General features: G+C 40.4%; 1 long non-coding RNA gene across 1 annotated transcript in view; it reads left to right on the top strand.

The window, feature by feature from the left end:
• The first annotated feature begins 14,364 nt into the window (after window positions 1-14,364).
• LOC132392213 (uncharacterized) overlaps window positions 14,365-21,908 on the top strand; it is a 124,433-nt gene continuing 116,889 nt past the window's right edge. Inside the window, exons 1-2 of the long non-coding RNA XR_009511448.1 lie at window positions 14,365-14,468; window positions 16,453-16,588. This is a non-coding gene — a long non-coding RNA (uncharacterized LOC132392213). The remainder of the gene's footprint in view (window positions 14,469-16,452; window positions 16,589-21,908) is intronic.

Genomic DNA, 21,908 nt, shown 5'->3' with positions numbered 1-21,908 from the left:
AAGGGGAAGAGGACCCTAGTGGCAGTTATATACATGTCTCTCAACAGCAGCTGGGATGTGGACTACAGAACACAACGGAAAATAGAAAAGGCATATCAAAAGAGGAATGTTATGATGGTCATGGGAGATTTTAACATGTAGGTCAATTGGGAAAATTTGGTTAATAGTGGATCTCAATGTCTGTAAGATGGCTTTTTTGGGAAGTTTGTCATTGCCTACTAGGCCATCAGCTATACTGGATTGGGTGTTATTAATGAACCAGAGGTGATTAGGGATCTTAAGGTAAAAGAACTTTTCAGAGGCAGTAATCACAATATGATTGAATTCAACTTGCAATTTGAAAGGGAGAAAGTAAAGTTTGACATAGCAGTATTTCAGCGGAGTAAAGGAAATTTCAGTGGTATAAGAGAGGAGTTGGCCAAAGCAAATTGGAAGGAGATGCTGGCAAGAATGACAGTAGCAATGGCGTGACTTTCTGGGAAAAATGAGTAAAGTGCAGGATATATGTATTCCTAAAATGAATAAAAACTCAAATGGCTGTATAGTACAACCATGGCTTCCAAGGGAAGTCAGAGCTACTGTAAAAACAAAAGAGAGGGCATACAACAAAGTAAAATTTGGTAGGGAGACAGATTACTGGGAACCTCATTAAAACCTATGGAGAAGAGTCATTAGGAGGGAAAACATGAAATATGAAAGCAAGTTAGCAGACAACACCAAAGTGGATAGTAAAAACTTTTACAAATACATAAAAAAAAATAAAAGAGAGATGAGAGTGGATATAGGACTGTTAGAAAATGAGGCTGGAGAAATAATAAGGGGGGCCAAGGGTATGGCTGATGAACAAAATGAATATTTTGTATCAGTCCTCACTGTGAAAAACACAAGCAATGTAACAGATGTTGAAGGGTTTGAGGGAAGAGAGGTGAGTGTAGTTACTACTACAAGGGTGAAGGTGCTCATAAAGCTGAAAGATTTAAGGTTGCATAAGGCACCCAGACCAGAGGAACTGTACACTAGGCTTCTGAAAGAGGTAGTGGTAGAGATCATGGAGGCATTAGTAATGATCTTTCAAAAATCATTGAACTCTGGCATAGTGCCAGAGGACTGGAAAATTGAAAATGTTACTCTGCTCTTTAAGACAGAAGGGAGGAAGCAGAAAGGAAATTATAGACCAGCTAGCCTGACCTCAGTGGTTGGGAAGATGTTGGAGTCAATTGATAAGAATGAGGTTATGGAGTACTTGGTGACACGAGACAAGATAGGACAATATCAGCATGGTTTCCTAAAAGGAAAATCTTGCCTGACAAACCTTTTGGAATTCTATGAGGAGATTACAATAGGATAGATTAAGGGGGTATGGTAGATGTTGTATATTTGGACTTTCGGAAGGCCTTTGACAAGGTACCACACATGAGGCTGCTTTCCAAGTTAAAAACCCATACCATTACAGGAACATTACTAGCATGATTAGAGTATTGGTTGATTGGTAGGAGGTAGCAAGTGGGAATAAAATGATTCTATTTTGGTTGGCTACCACTGACTAGTTGTGTTCTGCAGGGGTCGGTGTTGGGTCACTTCTTTTTATGCTATATATTAATGATTTAGATGATGGAATAGATGGCTTTGTTGCTAAGTTTGCAGATAATACAAAGATTGGTGGAGGAGCAGGTAGCAGAGGATTTAGACAGATTAGGAGAATGGGCAAGAAAGTGGCAAATAAATTACAATGTTGGAAAATGCATTGACAGGCAATTTGATAGTAGAAATATTTGTGCAGATTATTTTCTAAATGGAGAAAAAAATCCAAAAATCTGTGATGCAAAGGGACTTGGAAGTCCTTGTGCAGAATAAGCTAATAGTTAACTTGCAAGCTGAATTGGCGGTGAGGAAGGCAAATGCAATGCCAGCATTCATTTCAAGAGGTATAGAATACAAGAGCAGTAATATGATGCTGAGGTTTTATAAGGGACTTGTATGGTCTCACCTTGAGTTGGTGAACAGTTTTGTGCTCTTCATATAAGAAAAGATATGTTGGCATTGGAGAGGGTTCAGAGGATGTTCACAAAGATAAATCTGGGAATGAAAGGGTTGTTTTACAAGAAATGTTTGATAACTCTGTGTCTGTACTCACTGGAATGTAGAAGGATGAGGGGGGACGTCATTGAAACATTTCAACTGTTGAAAGGCCTAGACAGAGTAGTTGTGGAAAGGATGTTTCCTATGGTGGGGGAGCCAATAGCAAGAGGGCACAGCTGCAGGATAGAGGAGTGTCCATTTAAAACAGATGTGGAGAAATTTCTTTAACTAGAAGCTGGTAAATGTGTGGAATTTGTTCCTTCAGACAGCTGTGAGGGCCAGGATGTTGGGTGTACTTAAGGCAGAGATTGATTGGTTTTTGATTGGACAGAACATCAAAGGTTACAGGGAGTTTGGCTGAGGAAAGGAAAGGATAGATAAAGGGGGTGTGATAGATGTGGTATATTTGGACTTTCAGAAGGCCTTTGACAAGATGCCACAGATGAGGCTGCTTAACATGTTAAGAGCCCATGATATTACTGTAAAGTTACTATCATGTTATAGTATTGGTTGTTTGCTAGGAGGCAGAGAGCGGGAATAAAGCAATTCTTTTTTGGTTGGCCACCACTGACTGGTTGTGTTTAGCCATGATTGAATGGTAGAACAGACTTGATGGGCCAAATGGCCTAATTCTGCTCCTATACCTTATGGTCTATGGTCCAACCAAGAACCTAAGTTCATTTTAAGTCTACACAATGACTTTGCCTCCAAACCTGTCTGTGGCAATGAATTCCACCAATTTACCACCCTCTGGCTAAAGAAATTTTTCCTCATCCTTGCTCTAAAGCAATGTTTCCCAACCTGAGATCCATGGACTGTTTGCTTAATGATATTGGTCCATGGCATAAAAAAGGTTGGGAACCCCTGTATTAATGGGACGTCCTGCCGGCTATCTCAAAACAGAAGAGTCTAGCAACCTTCCTTTGATATTTATTGGCATCAACATTACTGAATTACTCACCATAAACATCTTGGACTTCATCACTGATGAGCAGCGATTATCCATTTCAGACTGGGTATCCTGTAACACCATTCCATTATCCATAAGTCTGAAGTGTGATGGAATACTCTCCACTTGCCTGGCTGAGTGCAAACACAACACCATTTTGAAGGCTGGTCACTAGCTTAGACAAAGGAACTTACTTATTTGATATCCCATCCACCTCATAAAGAATAATATCATGCAACATTTCTATACTGTATACACTTTAGTTTCAGTATGTACTATCTTTCTCCCAAAGGGTACTCACATGATCTACCACCAAGGTAGGCATGGGTAGTATGTAATACTGCCATCTGCAGGCATCACTGCAAGCCATGTGACATGCTGATTTGGAAGTATATTGTCATTCCTTTGGTTAATTCCTAGAACTTCCTACAACAGCATTGGGAAAATTAGATGGACAGTGATAGCTCAGGAGGCTTTTCTCCACCATTTTCTCAAGACCAGTTATGAACTGACAGGAAATTTTGACCTTGTCAGAGATGCCCATCTCCCCAAAGATTCATGAAATTGAAAAAAATGGATCAATCAGCATTGTTTTCAAGAGCTACAGTATGTGAATAAAAATGTTTTTTTGTGAAAAGTAATTTCTGTCTGAGAATGATAATAATCAGTAAATTGCTGATGTGTAATTATAACCTGCTACCTTGTGCCCTTCCCCCCTTTCCTTATCCTTTCATTCTGACTTCTGCGCCCTTCCTTTGCAGTCCTGATGAAGAACCTCAGCCCAAAATGTTGCCATTCATTTTCTTCCATAGATACCACCTGACCTGCTGAGCTCCTCCAGCATTTTGTGTGTGTCAAATTGGTAATATGTATTTTTATAATGAAAGTATGTTGAATAGCACTATTTTAGCAAATGAAACTTATTTTTTAAGTAGAGAATATTTCAAAATAATAATGAGATGGTGCTTAGATCAAAAAACTACACTATTATTCATTATCCAAGACTGATGAGGGCTTTAAGATCAGTTCAAGTAAATTATGCTGTCAAATAAAGAGATGCACTTACCATAATCCATGCATGTTAAATAAGAAAACCATGATTAACTATTCTTTATATCAACCTGAACAGAAATAGGAACTGAATTATAAATGTTTCATACATGAGAAAAAATATCTGTTTTTCAGTGATTAAAATAATTTGCATATGAGAGGCAGTCATATGTAATTTAACTTTTGAGGTTCCACTCTCCACGAAAAAGTCGTGTACCACTTACGTCATTGTCTGAATGGTTCAATTGCTCTTCATTGCAGAATGTTTGGAGTCATGATGAATGGTCAAAGATAGTTATGCAGAGGGGCAGTGTGCAGGAATCTCAAGCGATGAGCTGATCCCTCATGTCCCTGCTTTTCACTATTGTTACTTTCTCTCCTTACATTTACTACCACCTTGCCCCCCCCCCCCATCCCATTGATACTCTCCACAACATAAATTTCTGTTACAATCAGAAACCTGAACAGTCCTTGACACACTGAGCAAATTGCAGGAATTTGTCCTGAGCAGTAAAATCAATCAAAGTACATTTATTATCAAAGAATGAATACATTATACACCTTGAGATTTGTTTGCTTACAGGCAGCCACAAAGCAAGAAACCTGAAGAAACCAATAAAAAAAGGACAGATCATAACCACTGAGTAGAGAAAGAGGAAAAAACACATATCATGCAAATCATAGATGCAAACATTAGCATTCCGAACCAGATTGAGTCCTTACATCTGCTCCCCAGGGCAGCCGGAGCAGTAGGCCCAAGCCTCAATCTCAAGTTCAGCATATTAGTGGGGAAAAAATGCTGTAAAACTTGCAGAGATGACAGCAGCTGGAGAGAGTAATTAACATTGCGAGAGAACAAGTGAAATCAACCTGACTCTCACCTCTGCACTTAGGCTTTCCAACCTATTTGGTTTTGGCTGCATTTAAATTAAATTCTCCAAGCACTGAGCCGTGCCTCGCTCTAGGACCCGAGCTCCAGTGCAGCCACAGTACCTGGATCACACAGTCCGAAACCATTCTCGATATCACCATATTGGCTCAGTGCCTCTTCTGTGGTTCTAGCTCCTATACATGGCAGGTTTGGAAGGAGAATAGCTTGTTCAGACACAACATCCTGCCACGTCCTTCACTGAATCAGATTGCATTGGGAACGTTGAACTACTTGAATTGAAAACCATAATAGCACATATGCGTGATATTGTTTCTATCAATTTCTCTCCTTTGAACTGTTGTAGTGTGAACAAAGCCACTAAAGAGACACTCAAACTGATGGATATAGAAGTGTTTTATTCAACAGCATGAGACTGTCTCTAAGGACGAGGCCTCCTTGACCCAATACTACATGACATTTTATATGCTCAGGATTAAAGACAGCAGTAGGACAATTCCATAGTTACAATATACCTACAATGCTTCCTTTGAATTACATATAATTTCATTCTTCCTTTTGCACTTACACTCCAAACACCCAAAATGAATGTTAATTAGCATGGCCTCGTTTTCAATTAACTGGAGTCCATAGCTCCAGGAAATTATTGTCCTGGGCTATATTTTAAATTTAATCTACAATCCACGCTCAGGATGAAATAATGGTTGCTGAAGTTAATATTTTCTATATACCCTAACTCTAGAATATATCCTAACAATATCATAAAATCTTTTTTTTTATTGTGAATGTTACAGGCTAGTCTTTCTGTACTCTAAGGGCTGATGCATCCAATTAAATCTTGTGTACTAGGAAAGCGATAAACAAATTGAAAGTCATCAGCTCTATCCTCTTGATGGCAGAGCCCTGTGGGATATTGTTCAATTCTAGCTCTGTGGGTCTGCTCACTTTTTATGCCTCTGTAATTTGCAGCCCAATGTTGAAATCTGAAGGGAGCCTCCAACTTAATTCAGTGATGAGATTAACATGCAGGAAGCATATTTAGATGCAGTAGTGCATTGACAATTATCTGGAGAAATATTTGGGTTGGACCTAAGAGATGCTGATTGGCTTATACTGTAAATCCTGTATGCTGCTGTTATTTACTTATTTAGAGATATAGGGCAGAACAGGTTCTTTTGGCCCAACGGGTCACATAGCCCAGTGACCCACCTATTTAACCCTAGCAATTGTCAATACTAAAGGGTACATCTCTTGAATATAGGAAGAAACAGGAGCACTTGGACGAAACACACACACTCACAGGGAGAAAATACTAAATCACTACAGTCGGCACTAAAATTGAACTCCAAACTTGGGAATGCCCCGAGCTATAAAAGCATCATGCTAACTGAGACCACACTTGGAGTATTGTGTGCAGTTTTGGGCTCCTTATTTTAGAAAGGATATCTGACTTTGGAGAGGGTTCGGAGAAAATTCACGAGAATGATTCCAGGATGAAAGGGTAAACATATGAGGAACATCTGGCAGCTCTTGGGCTGTATTTCCTGGAGTTCAGGAGAATGAGGAGGGATCTTTTTGAACCAATCTGAATGTTAAAAGGCCTGAACAGATTAGATATGGCAAAGTTATTTCCTATGGTAGGGGAGTCTAGGACAAAAGGGCACTACTTCAGGATTGAAGGACGTCCATTTAGAACAGAGATGCGGAGAAATTACTTTAGTCAGAGGGTGGAAAATCCATGGAAATTGTTGCCACAGGTGGCTGTGGAGGATAAGTCATTGGGTGCACTTAAGGTAGAGATTGATAGGTTCTTGATTAGCCAGAGCACAAAGGGTATGGGGAGAAAGCAGGGAAGTGGGGATGACTGGAAGAATTAGATCAGCCCATGACTGAATGGTGGAGCAGACTTGATGGGCTGAATGGTCTTATGTGCACCACTCTCCTCAGCGTTGACTCATTTGTTTACAAATTGATTTACTCATAGAATATCAAACATAGAATAGTACAACACAATATAGGCCCTTTGAGCCATGATGTTGTGCTGACCTTTAGCTTATTTCAAGAGAAATCCAACCTAAGTTTTCCTTTCCACACAGCCGTCCAGTTTTCTATCTGAGAGTCTCTTAAATTGCCCTAATATAAATGCCTCTACTACCACCCCTGGCAGAGTGTTTGATGCACCCTTCTCTGTGAAAAGCACGAGCTCTGACATCCCTTTATGGTTTCTTCTGATCACCTTAAAATCAGAATCATAATTAAAGTCAGGTTTATGTTGACTGGCAATTAGATTGGCATATGTTGAGAAATTTCACTTAGCACCACCAGTACAATGCAATATATGACAATACAGAAAAAAATAACCAAGTAAATCAATTACTGTAAGCATGTATATGCATATGAAATAGTTAAATTAAAAAAGTGCAAAAACAGAAATAATAAAATAATGAAGTAGTGTTCATGGGTTCAATGTCCATTTAGGAATTGTTTGGCAGAGGGGAAGAAGCTGTTGCTGAAATGCTGAGTGTGTCCTTTCAGGATCCTATACCTCACTGATAAAAGGGCATGTCCTGTTGGGTGAAGGTAACTAAAAAGGCAACATGGGGAAAAAAGATGAGGTACAAAGGTAAGCTAAAATAGCTTCTTTAGGTATGTGAAGAGGAAAAATTGGTTAAGACCAAAGTTGGGCCCTTGAAGGCAGAAACGGGTGAATTTATTATGGGGAACAAGGAAATGGCAGATGAGTTGAACAGGTACTTTGGATCTGTCTTCACTAGGGAGGACACAGACAATCTCCCAGATGTAATAGTGGCCAGAGGACCTAGGGTGACAGAGGAACTGAAGGAAATTCACATTAGGCAGAAAATGGTGTTGGTTAGAGTGATGGATTAGAGGCTGATAAATCCCGAAGGCCTTATGGTCAGCATCCCAAGGTACTTAAGGAGGTGGCTCTAGAAATCGTGGATGCATTGGTAATCATTTTCCAATGTTCTATAGATTCAGGATCAGTTCCTGAGGATTGGAGGGTAGCTAATATTATCCCACTTCTTAAGAAAGGAGGGAGAGTGAAAACAGGGAATTACAGACCAGTTAGCCTGACATCAGTGGTGAGGAAGATGCTGGAGTCAATTATAAAAGATGAAATAGCGCCATATTTGGAAAGCAGTAACAGGATCGGTCCCAGTCAGCATAGATTCACGAAGGGGAAATCATGTTTGACTAATCTTCTGGAATTTTTTGAGGATGTAACTATGAAAATGGACAAGGGAGAGCCAGTGGCTGTAGTGTACCTGGACTTTCAGAAAGCCTTTGATAAGGTCCCGCATAGGAGATTAGTGGGCAAAATTAGAGCACATGGTATTGGGGGTAGGGTACTAACATGTATAGAAAATTGGTTGGTAGACAGGAAACAAAGAATAGGGATTAAAGGGTCCTTTTCAGAATGGCAGGCAGTGACTAGTGGGGTACCGCAGGGCTCTGTGCTGGGACCACAGCTATTTACAATATATATTAATGATTTAGATGAAGGGATTAAAAGTAACATTAGCAAATTTGCAGATGACACAAAGCTAGGTGGCAGTGTGAAATATGAGGAGGATGTTAGGAGAATTCAGGGTGACTTGGACAGGTTGGGTGAGTGGGCAGATGCATGGCAGATGCAGTTAATGTGGATAACTGTGAGGTTATCCACTTTGGTGGCAAGAACAGGAAGGCAGATCACTATCTAAATGGTGACAAGTTAGAAAAAGGAGAAGTACAACGAGATCTAGGTGTTCTTGTACATCAGTCACTGAAAGTAAGCATGCAGGTACAACAGTCAGTGAAGAAAGCTAATGGCATGTTGACCTTCATAATAAGGGGAGTTGAGTATAGGAGCAAAGAGGTCCTTCTGCAATTGTACAGGGCCCTGGTGAGACCATACCTGGAGTATTGTGTTCAGTTTTGGTCTCCAAATTTGAGGAAGGACATTCTTGCTATTAAGAGAGTGCAGCGTAGGTTCACAAGGTTAATTCCCGGGATGGCGGGACTGTCATATGTTGAAAGATTGGAGTCACTGGGCTTGTATACACTGGAACTTAGAAGGATGAGAGGGGATCTGATTGAGACATATAAGATTATTAAGGGATTGGACATGCTAGAGGCAGGAAACATGTTCCTGATGTTGGGAGAGTCCAGAACCAGAGGTCACAGTTTAAGAATAAGTGGTAGTCCATTTAGAATTGAGGAAACACTTTTTCACCCAGGGAGTTGTGGATCTGTGGAATGCTCTGCCTCAGAAGACAGTGGAGGCCAATTCTCTGGATACTTTCAAGAAAGAGTTAGATAGAGCTCTTAAAGATAGCGGAGTCAAGGGATATGGGGAGAAGGCAGGAACGGGGTACTGATTGTGGATGATCAGCCTTGATCACATTGAATGGCAGAGCTGGCTCGAAGGGCCAAATGACCTACTCCTGCCCCTATTGTCTATTGTCTATAGTATTCTCTTTAATTTCGCTAGTGTATTTGCCTCCACCACCAACTCAGGCAGTGCATTCCATGCACCAAACACTGAGTAAAAAACCTTCCTCTAATATCCCCCTTGAACTTCCCACCCCTTACCTTAAAGCCATGTCCTCTTGTATTGAGCAGTGGTGCCCTGGAGAAGAGGTGCTGGCTGTCCACTCCATCTGTCCCTCTTAATATCTTGTACACCTCTATCATGTCTCCTCTCATCCTCCTTCTCTCCAAAGAGTGAAGCCCTAGCTTCCTTAATCTCTGATCATAATGCAACTCTCTAAACCAGGCAGCATCCTGGTAAATCTCCTCTGTACCCTTTCCAATGCTTCCACATCCTTCCTATGGTGAGGTGACCAGAACTGGACACAGTACTCCAAGCATGGCCTAACCAGAGTTTTATAGAGCAGCATCATTACCTCATGACTTTTAAACTCTATCCCTCGACTTATGAAAGCTAACACCCATAAGCTTTCTTAACTGCCCTATCTAACCTATCGGAGTTCAGGAAAAACTTCCTCACCCACAGAGTTGTGGATCTATGGAATGCTCTGCCTCAGAAGGCAGTGGAGGCCAATTCTCTGGATACTTTCAAGAAAGAGTTAGAGCGAGCTCTTAAAGATAGCGGAGTTAAGGGATATGGGGAGAAGGCAGGAATGGGGTACTGATTGTGGATGATCAGCCATGATCACATTGAATGGTGGTGCTGGCTCGAAGGGTCAAATGACCTACTCCTGCACCTATTGTCTATTGTCTATTTATGGGGATCCTTAATGATGGATGATTTCATGATGAATGCCACTCCTTGAGGATGTCTTGGATACTATGAAGGCTAGTGCCCAAGATGGAGTTGACAAGTTTTACAACTTTCTTTAACTCCTTTCGGTCCTGTGCAGTAGCGTTCCTCCCCCCCCCCCCCCGCCCCGACCCCCATACCAGACAATGATGCAGAATGCTCTCCATGATACATCTGGAGAGGTTTTCAGGTATTTTAGGCGACAAACCACATCTCCTCAATCTCCTAATGAAATATAGTCACTGTCTCACCTTCATTATAGCTGAATCAGAATCAGAACCCAAATGATAGCACAGTTACAGATTGGCATGGATGATGTTGTAGGCATCACTGAATTATGGTTGAAAGAAGATTATAGCCAGGAGCTTAATGTCCTCGGGTAGGGAAGGAAAGTTAGAATATGTAAGTAAGCTAGCCAATAATTTTAAAGAAGATACCAAAAGTTTTTTTCAGATACATAAAGTGTGAAAGAGAGCTGAGAATGGATATTGGACAGCTGCAAAACAATACTGGAGAAGTAGTAATGGAGGCAAGGAAATGGTGGATGAACTGAATAAGTATTTTGCTTCAATTTTCACTATGGAAGACACTAGCACTATGGTGGAAGTTCTAGTGGGACATGAAGTGTTCGAAGTTACCATAATTAGAGAGAAGGTTCTTGGGAAATTGAAAGATCTGAAGGTAGATAAGTAACCTGGAGCAGATGGACTACCCTCCAGGGATCTGAAAGGGGTAGCTGAAGAGATTGTGGAGGCATTAGCAATGATCTTTCAAGAATCACTAGACTCTGGAATGGTTCTGGAAGAGTGAAAAATTGCAGATGTCACCCCACTCGTCAAGAAGGGAGACAGGCAGAAGAAAGGAAATTATAGGCAAATTAGTTCGACCTTAGTGTTTGGGAAGATGTTGGAGTCGATTGTTAAGGATGTGGTTTCAAGGTACTTGGAAGCATATGATAAAATATGCCATAGTCAGAATATTTTCCTCAAGTGAAAATCTTGCTTAACAAATTTGTTGGAATTCTCTGAAGAAATAACAAGCAGAACAGACAAAGAAGTATCGGTCAATTCCAAAAGTGAGACCACTGGTTATGGGAACACCAGTAATGAGTGTAGTTGTCCCCATTTATTCAGGAGCCTGATGCTTGAGAGGTATTAACTGTTCTTGAACCATGTGGTGCAAGTCCAGAGACACCTGTACCTTCTACCTGATGGCAACAGTGAGAAAACAGCTCAGCCTGGGGGTATGAGGATCTTTGATGACGGATGCTGCTGCTGGAATGTTGTGGCTTTATAAAGCACTGTTGAGACCTCACTTTGAGTTTTGTAAGCAGTTTTGGGCCTCTTACCTAAGAAAGGATGAGCTGACATGGGAGAGGGTTCAAAGGAAGTTCATGAAAATGATTCCAGGATTGAATAGCTTGTCATATGAAGAGCATTTGATGGCTCTCTACACTAGAATTCGGAAGAATGAGGGGTGATTTCTTTGCAACCTATAGATTGTTCAAAGACCTGATAGAGTCAAAGTGTAGAGGATGCTTCCTATGGTAGGAGAGGACACAGGCTCAGAATAGATGAGTGTCCTTTTACAACTGAGATGGGGAGGAGTTTCTTTAGCCAGAGAATGATAAATGTGTGGATTTCCTTGCCACATGTGGCTGTGGAAGCTAAGTGCTCATGCATATTTAAGGCAGAGATTGATATATTCTTGATTGGTTAGGGCATGGAGGAACATGGGGAGAAGGCAGGATATTGGGGCAGATGGGAAAAGTGGATCAGCCAAGAAGTGGTGCAGCAGAGTTGATGGGCCAAATGGCCTAATTCTGCTCCTATATTTTATGTTCTAATGGTTTTATGGACAAATCAGGTTTTATATTACTGGCATATATTGTGAGTTTTGTTGTTTTGTGGTAGCAATACAATGCAATACTTGATAATAAAAATAAGCTATAAATTACAATAAAAATACATACAGTTTGTCTCTGGTTAATTGAAAAACATTGGCACCAGTAGATTTTGATCCAAATTAAGTGACTGCCTCAATTAATTGAAGTTTCATGGAAATAGTTAAAAGATATAAAGAAGACAAATTACACTTTAATTGAGTAAACATGTATGTATTTAAATTAAATACAGAACAAATTAGAACACTGGCTGGGGACTAAAGACTTGTGCTAATCAACTGGCTGCAGTGTTTTCTGATATCTTTAACATCTCCCTTTGGCAGTCAGAGTACCCACCTGCGATGCGAAGCAGAGTTCCATTGCTGAAGACATCACTATTGTTGGCCAGACCAAAGGTGGTGATGAATGAGAACACAGGAAGGAGATTGATAATTTGGCTGAGTTGTTCCACAACAACAACCTGTTGCTCAATGTCAACAAAATCGAAGAGCCAATTGTTGACTTCAGGAGGAGGAAGCAGGATATCTGTGGTCAAGTCCTCATCAGGGGATCAGTGGTGGACAGGATATGCAACTTTAAGTTCCTCACCGTTAGTTTTTCTGAGAATCCTGGGCCCAGCATGTAAGTGCATTACAAAGAAGGCACGACAGTGCCTCTACTTAAACTGCTCAATGGAGACTATACTAATTGGTTGCATCATAGCCTGGTAAGGAAACACCAATGCCTTTGAATAGAAAAGCTTACAAAAAGTAATGGATACAACCCAGTTCAACACAGGTAAAGCTCACCCCACCATTGAGCACATCTACAAGGAGCGCTGTCACAGGAAAGCAGTATTCATCATCAGGGACTCTCACCATTAGGGTCATGCTCTCTTCTTGCTGCTGTCATCAGGAAGAAGGTAAAAGAGCCTTAGGTCCCACACCATCATGTTCAGGAACAGTTATTACCCCTCAACCATCAGGCTCTTGAACCAGAGTGGATAACTTCACTCACGCCAACACTGAACTGATCCTATAGCTTGTGGACTCTGCCATTCATGATCTTGATATTTACTATTTATTTATTTATTTATTTATTTATTTATTATTATGTTTTTGTATTTGCATAATTTGCTGTCTTTTGCACATGGGTTGTTTGTCCATGTTGCTACTTGCAGATTTTCGCTGATTCAATGAGTTTCTTTGTATTTTCAGTGAATAGCGACAAGAAAATAAGACTTGCAAAAGTATATAGTGACATATACGTACTTCGATAATAAATCTTACTTTGAACTTTGAAAAAAGCATTAGCTTTCAACTCTATCTATGCTTCTTATTATCTAATACACCTTTAGAAAGTCACTTCTCATCCTAACAAACTCCTCTGTACCCTCTCTAGAGCTTCTACACCCTTTCTATAATCAGCTGATCAGGACAGTGCATAACATTGCAAGTGTGGTCCAACAAGAGTTTAATAGAGTTGCAGCATTACTTTGCTGTTCTTGAACTCAGTCCCCTAACTAATGAAGACCAACAGATCAGACACCTTCTTAACTACCCTATAAACCTGCTTGGCAACTTTAAAAGATCTATGGATGTGGGCCCTAAGATTTTTCCTTTCCTTCACATGGGTGAGAATCCTGCCATTAACCTTGTACTCTGCCTGCAAATTCAACTTTCCAAAGTATATTACTTTGCACCTTTATGGATTGAACAGCACAGCTCTGCAGCATCCTGTTGTAACCCCTGAAAGCTATCCACTGACCTATGACAACTATTAACATCATCACCAACCTTCATGTCATCATAAGTGGAGGAAAGGAATGATAGGATTGCTGTGAGTAAACATAAACTTGTTGGACTGATTGGCTTCCTTGCATATCATGCAACAATATGAAAAACAAATTTCTTGGTGCACTCTGAATCTCTGAGAAACATTTTCAAGGATAGATTTTATCCTCTTTAGAGCAGCAGTTATGAATTTGTTGCTGTACTGGCCTTATATTCTCTTGAGCCCTTTGGAACTTAGAAAATTACTAGCATAGGGCTGGTGAGCGTCTCACTCTTTCTCATTTTATAACGGGCAAATCTTGAATTACTGACTGTTGGGTTAAAATAAATGTCTGTTTCAGGGTGGTCATAAACGATGAGAACTAATTCAGAGTTCAAAGTACATTTATTATCAAAATATGTATACTATATATTGTATAACCTCTGTCTCCTTACAGGCAGCCACAAAGCAAAGGAACTGAATAAAGCCCATTAAGAAAGACCAAAAAGCATCCAATGTGTAGAGAGAGGGGAAAAAACTAATTACGCAAATAACAAAAGTAAGTAAATAACATTGAGAAGTGAAGTTCACAGCCAAGAAGCAAGTCACAGACATGAAGTCAGTCACAGCTGATCCAGGTGCCCATTAGTTGCAGGTTGCAGCTTTATTTAGTGTAGAGGCAAGTAAACTTCGTGAGCAGTGAGCTTCTCTTCTAGCCCTGACACCCTGACCTTTACAATCTGGCCCGACACTTAAATTGGCCAAACCTGGGTTCATTCCTTGCTACTGGGCGCAGGTCCAGCTACCTTGAATTGGCTCATACGCACTACACTTCAACCATCCGGCACCTTCGAGACTTCAGTTCACACGGCAAAATGGCCAGGTTGTACAAGCACTTCAAAAGCACAACACCAAAAGGGAACTTACAGGCTATTGATTAAAGTGATCATTTACCAGAAAAAGCGTGATTAATAGAGAAGTTAGTAGATTTGTTTACTGCCAGTAAGGCATCACTGTGTCTCACCAGTGCCAGGGTGGTGGTGTCTGCAGTGAAATTGCTCAAGTTGAGAGACTAAGGTGACCATGATGTGGTAGATGCTGCCATGGTGTGAATGACATGAGTGAAGCCCTGTGCACTCATTCAGCTGACTGACCTTTGGTCTGATGGTTGTGAGGTTGTACCTTTCAGAAAGAACAATATTAGCTTCCCTTTGATGTAAGGCTATGTTTCACCCCTTTGCCCCCACCTCCACCCTCTGTGCCTGAGCATACAGGGCTTCAGCTCTCTCGGCTCCTGCCTGGTACCTGTGTCACAAACACAAGAAAATCTGCAGATGCTGGAAATCCAAAGCAACACACACAAGATGCTGGAGGAACTCAGCAGGCCTGCCAGCACCTATGGGAAAGAGTAAACAGTCGATGTTTCGGGCTGAAGTCCTTCATCAGGATGTGCAGAGAAAAACTAATTGTGCAACCAATAAAAGTCAGCAAATAATACTGAGAAGTGAAATTTACCAAAGTGAGTCCACAGCCACGAAGCCAGTCATACCTGACCCAGGTGCCTGTCAGTTGCAGGTCACAACCTTAGTTCAGCCCAGAGATGAGTAAAACTCATGAGTAGTGAGCAGAATGCTGGTCTGTCCCTCTCCTCCAGCCCCAACACCCTGACCAGTCTCGAAATGTTGTGTTTACTCTTTTACATAAGAAACAGAAGCAGGAGTAGGCCATCTGGCCCATCGAGCCTGCTCCACCATTCAATAAGATCACGGCTGATCTGGCCATGGACCCAGCTCCACCTTCCTGCCTATTCCCCATAATCTTATGTCCCTTACTTTGCCAAAATCTATCCAACCTTGTCCATAGATGCTGCCTGACCAGCTGAGTTTCTTCAGCGATTTGAATGTGTTGTGTTGGGATTTGTGTTTGTTCTTTGATACAATTCTATTATATTACATTACTGATCTAATTACCTTCAAAGTAACCAGACATCATTTCAATGTTTAAAATTGAGCTATCTTACAATAAGATTTCAATTCAACAGGATAGACAATGTCATTGAAGTTACGTATTTCCAATGGAGTTACCTTTGGGAAAGAACAAAACTCCCCTCCCTCTGTTCCCCTGTTGAAACAGATTCACTACATAGAGAAATGAAATGCCATTTGTGAACAAACTAATTCTTGAACACTCTGAGGTTTCTTTAACAGCATCTTTTTGCTTAGACAGTTCATCTATTGGTATTTAATTGTCTCTAACTATTTGTATTTTCAAGGCTGTGGGCCCTGGACCCAGACATTTAGATCCCTATTTAGTCTATTATGACTTGTGTGTATTCTCAATAACCAGGAGGAGTGGAGTGCATATCTGAGAAAAAAAAGCATCACTGAACAATAACTTCATCTCTCTCCCCTCAGTTTCCTCATGGTTTGTACATTGGCAGAGACACGCTGCAGTACTAAAGCTATGGGCTACAAATTGCTTTTGCAGAGTCATCTGGCTAATGCATGTAGTTAACCATACTCTTCTTACTTATGTGATTACAGGAATTGAAAGAGAATGATTACAGAAAAAGAGACTTCTGAATTTAAGTTAGCCTTATGGATCCATCGGTATTTAACATGCTCATCAATACTATCTGGGCACATCAGAAGTGTTTACCAGGGAATCTTATATTTCCAGGTGGGGATTACATTCTTTAGATGTTTGAATCGTGACGTAAATGCAGAAAAATAGAATCAAAGTCTACAATGACGGACATTCAGGTGATTTATAAACCAAACCTGGTTTCAGTTGTTACGAATCCCGTAACTGGAGAACTTACCAGCAAAGATAGAGAGGTCCGTTGAAGTCTGATGTCACTATTTTCAAACGTTTTTATTTATAAAGGGACACAAAAGTAGGGTTAATACATACATTCAGATAGTGTACATCGTCAACACTCAATCTAAAGCGCGGGTATAGTAATAATCATCATTAAGAAGTGAGCTCTGCTGTTGTCTAGGGGTTAATAGATTGTCCGTTGGAAATATAAAAGTCACTCAGAAAGTCTGCAGGCCTCAGCCCTTTGAAAATCGCTGGGTTTCACGTGGGGCGACGGAGAGAGAGAGATTGGGGGAGAAGAGAAAGAACTTGCCGAGTCTTGATAAAGCTTCCGTGAAATTGGGGGAGCGTTGGTTTCCTCTCCCCGATGTTAGTTAAAAGCGGTTTTCTGTGATTCCAGCCACAAATTCCAATCCCGGAATCTAACGCACGTGGCTTCCTTCAGAATGGCTTCCCGCTGCTGTGGGAACACTCTCGTGTCTTCTTGGTGCGTCTGAGGGGGCTGTCCCCCTGAGACTCTCCTTTATACTTCCTCACGGGGTTGCAGGTGTCAATCAGGTTGGGATGATGCAATCTCTCTCTCAACCAGCCCACCTTGCCCGAGGGCTTTTCACGTGGTCTCCATGAGACAATAGTCGCTGTCGTCTTATTCTGCATCCCAGGTGGGACGTGCAATTTGGCACGTTTCTCTCTCTCTCTCTCCTACTGGGTCTACTGACCCCCCCCCCCTTTGACAGGTGCTCTTGCGATTCTCCCAAAGGAGGGGGCTGGGATCATAACACAGTAAATGTCTGGGCATCACTTTGTTGAAATGTGTCACAAATTCTGAGGTGTGAAACTCTTGGAAGATATGACTGAAACTTTGCTTATACATTGATCTTGCAAATAACCTTTTTGGACAAATCGGTATATTCTGTAAGTTTTTGTGAGGTCTTGACACAGCAATAAGTAAATCTGGAATGGGCTGACAAGTAATAGTTTTTTAATGATTCTAATAGGTTATTTCATTGCACAAGCAAATGTGCAAATATAAATTAGTGGGAAGGGATGAATGGACAAGGGAATTGTGGAGGGACCAATCCCCACAGAAAGCAGAGGTGGGGGAGATAAGGATACGTTTAGTGGTAGGGACCCTTTGGAGATGGCGGAAGTTGTGCAGTTATTATATGTATTGTTACTAACTAAGTAGACATGAGGCAATATGTATATGTAAGATTGATGGTGTAGTTGACAATGGTAAGAGCAGTTTTATGTTACGGGTTGATGTCAACTGGTAAAATGAGCGGGGGAATGAGAGACAAAATTTAATCCTGGTAAGTGTAAGGTGATGGGGAAGGGGGGGGGGAGATTGGGAGTCTAATAATGGTGGAATATTTACCATGAATGGTAGGGCCTTCTCTAAAGTTAGCAGTATACATAAATAGGTGGTGAGAAAGGCATATGGGATAGTTGCATTCATTAGCCAGATCATAAGGCATAAAAGCAGAAAGGTCTTGGTTAAATTTCATTTTTTATTGGTTAGGCTGGAAATTGTGTGCAGTTCCAATTGCCATTTTATCGGAAAATGTGATTGTACAAAAGATTCATCAGAACATTGCTGGCATGCTTCAGCAACTGGGAGAAACTGGATAGACTGGCTGTATTTTGCTTGGAGAAGAAAAAGCTGAAGGAGACCCTGATAGGGGTATTCAAACTTTCGAGAGGCATGGATAGTTCAGATAGAAAAAAAAGTTACCCCATTGTAGAAATATTTAGAAGGTATAGGATTAATCAGAGAAATTGAAGATTTCGAGGATATCTGAGGAATTCTTTTCACCTAGAGGGTGGTTTCAATCTAGAAAGCATTGCCTGAGAAACTAGTGAAGGTAGTTATTTTCACAGCATTTAATGGCATTTGGATATCACTTCAATTGTCAAGACATGATAGGCTATGGAATCAATCTTACAATGCTTTGGGATGATATAGAGGATATTTGATAGTCAGAATGGACATGATGGGCTGAAGGGCCTGTTCCTCTACTGAACCCCTCTATGACCATATTTAGTGAATGATATGTATCTACTTTGAATTTTGTCTGCATTGCGTCATATGCTTCTTTATACATAACCAGAATATGATATAGATAACTATCTAACGATTACATTCTGTGTTTAGTTTAATTTTGTAATTTGCATTGGATTTTTCAACTTCTTACATAAGCATATCCGATTGTTAAATTGGATAAATATCAATTATTGACAATATCAGAGTCATCAAGCTCTGAATACACAAAAGAATGACTGGCAAAATCTGTTTTTATTATGAGGTAACTACGTTCAAGTTGTTACTTGTTGCCGGTTTGTTGAAGTTGCTTCTAAAGTGTTCTAGTCAAGTGCTATTCCTAGGGAGAAGTCTCTGCTTCTGCTGACAGTCACATCAAAGAGAGGTTGCTGGAGTTCTGCCAGCATGGTAAATCTACCGAAGTGATTTAAAATTTTAGTGATGAACATTTGAACCTTTTCAAAAGCCAGAGTAAACAACTGAAATTAGAAGTTACATAAATCTTATTTCAAAGGATTTTCATTAAATATATCAGCAAGTAATATAAAGTTTATTTTAGAAAAATGGTAATAATGCATTTTATTATTTAGCTATAGTTCATGTAATATTTCTCAATTAATATAGCACATTTCTCAAAAGTATAATTCCACACTTATTATTCTACATTAATCCATGTAGGCACAAACTGCTGCTTTTCTTAGTGATGCTTTTGGTGGTTGGTAATGGGTTTGTCCCCAAATGATCACAGGAAGGCAATCTTTTCACAGATCTTCTGTTTACCACATCAGTAAAAGCATATGATGCTACAGAAGAGACCTGTTAACTAACAGTCTATTTTCAACTCTTCTCATGCCTGTTTTTTTGTTGCACTTTTTGGGTTCTTTGTTGATAAAGAACATCTGTGCCTGGACATAAATGCATTTTATGTTCAGTAACAACCTGTTTGTTATTTAGCCACTAAAACATTAGAAACCCAAGATCCATCTTCTCTGCCCCAAATCATAGCATTATCCTAACATTCAAAAAGCACTTCCTATTATATTGTTTTCCTTTCCATTTCCTTGACTCAAACTATTTTCCTGCTTATTCCAAATTCAGTGAGTAAAACTCATGTAATGTGGCATGAATTAAACTGTACAAATATGAGAAAACACATACACCCATCATAAATTCTTCATCTGCCTCAATCTCTAAGAACAATTACTATCAAATCCCATTGCCAGATTAAACTAGCACTTCAATATCCATTTAATTTTGTACCAAGCATTTCTTCTATTTTTGCAGTGTCATGAGCGAGCACTTCAAAGTCAAAGACAAAGGTGAGTGAGTTCATTGTCATATTCACAATGACATGTATGCACAGGTGCAATGAAACACTTACTCAAAGTTTATAAGTTCAAAGTAAATTTACTTTCACAGTCCATATGTTACCATATACTACTTTAAGGTATTTGCAAGACAAAAAGAAATGCATTGCAAAAAATACATAAACAAATACTGACATGCAACCAACGTGCAAAACAAGACAAACTGTGCAAATAAAATTAATACTGAGAACAACAGTTGCTAGGATTCCTTGAAAATGAGCCTGCAGGTTGTAGAATCAGGATATAGTCCTGGTGAATGAAGATATCCATGCTACTTCAGGAACCTGATGGTTGAAAGTGTTAGATCCTGATGTTTTAATCCACATTTCTTTCAGAAGTCAGGAAGAAGCTGTAGCTTCACAGTCATTTTATTAAGAGTTAATGGAACAAAGGAAAGCTAAAACAGACAGTGATAAAAGTCTGCTAAGCAAAGAGTAGTCAAAAGAACTAAGAATAAGAAGTACTGCTTTGTATTTAGCTATTTTATACCCATAGATAAGGAAAAAAATCCATTCAAATTCAGATGCCTCAACTGTATCTCTTCCATTTTATGCACACCTTCTCTTACCCCATCCTCCCATCACCCTATGAGGGATAGGGTTCCTCCTGCGCTCACCTACCATCCCACCAGCCTCTATGTCCAGCACATAATTCTCTAAAACGTCCGCCACCTCCAACAGGATCCCCACTAAGGACATCTTTCCCACCACTTCACTTTCTGCTTTCTACAGGGATCGCTCCCTACACAACTCCCTTGTCCATTCGTTCCTCCCGGCACATCCTTGCAAGCAAAATGGGTACTACAACTGCCCCTAAACCTCCTCCCTCACTACCATCCAGAGCCTTAAGCAGTCTTTCCAGGTGAGGTGAACTTCACCTGTGAGTGAGTCTGTTGAGGCCATTTACTATGTACAGTGCTCCCGGTATGGCCTCCAGTATATCAGTGAGAACCGCTGTAGATTGGGAGACCACTTCAATGAACATCTGCGCTCCATCTGCCAGAACAAGTGGGATCTCCCAGTGGCCACCAATTTTAATTCCACTTCCCATTCTGATATGTCTATCCATGGCCTCCTCCTCTGTCACGATGAGGCTACACTTTGGTTGGGGGAACAACACATTATATTCCATTTGGGTAACCTCCAACCTGATGGCAATAACACTGATTTCTCAAACTTCTGGTAATGCTCCCCACAACCCTCCTTCACCATTTCCATCCCCCTTTTCCCTTTCTCACCTTAACTCCTTGCCTGCCTATCATCTCCCTCTAGTGCTCCTCCTCACTTTTTCTTTCTTCCGTGGTCTTCTGTCTCTTTCATCAATCAACTTCCCAGCTTTTAACTTCATCCTCCCCCTCCAGGTTTCACCAATCACCTAGTGTTTCTCTCTCCCCTGCTCCTTTCTTTTAAAATTTACAGCTCAGCCCTTTTTTCTCCAGTAGTGCCGAAGGTTCTCAGCCCAAAATGTCGACTGTACTTTTTTCCATTGATGCTGCCTGGCCTGCTGAGTTCCTCCAGCATTTTGTGTGTGTTATTCAGTAGGTAAATCATTATTCAAATAATGCAGACCAAAGAAGCTTCCAGAGCTTTCCACAATTATACTTTTTAACCACAAGAGGCATATTAAACTTGCATATACATAGAAGAACTGCTTAAGATACAAGTAGATAATTATTAAACTGCAAATAAAGTAAAAATTAAATATTCTAATCAAAGAAGTAAACAGTGGGAGCCAACATAGGCTAATACCTGTTCCTGAGACTCATGGTGTG

The sequence above is a fragment of the Hypanus sabinus genome, chromosome 4 (assembly GCF_030144855.1).
Source record: "Hypanus sabinus isolate sHypSab1 chromosome 4, sHypSab1.hap1, whole genome shotgun sequence".
NCBI classification, from domain to species: Eukaryota; Metazoa; Chordata; class Chondrichthyes; order Myliobatiformes; family Dasyatidae; genus Hypanus; species Hypanus sabinus.
The sequence above is the reverse complement of the archived record's forward strand: the minus strand, read 5'-3'. Positions and strand labels throughout refer to the sequence as shown.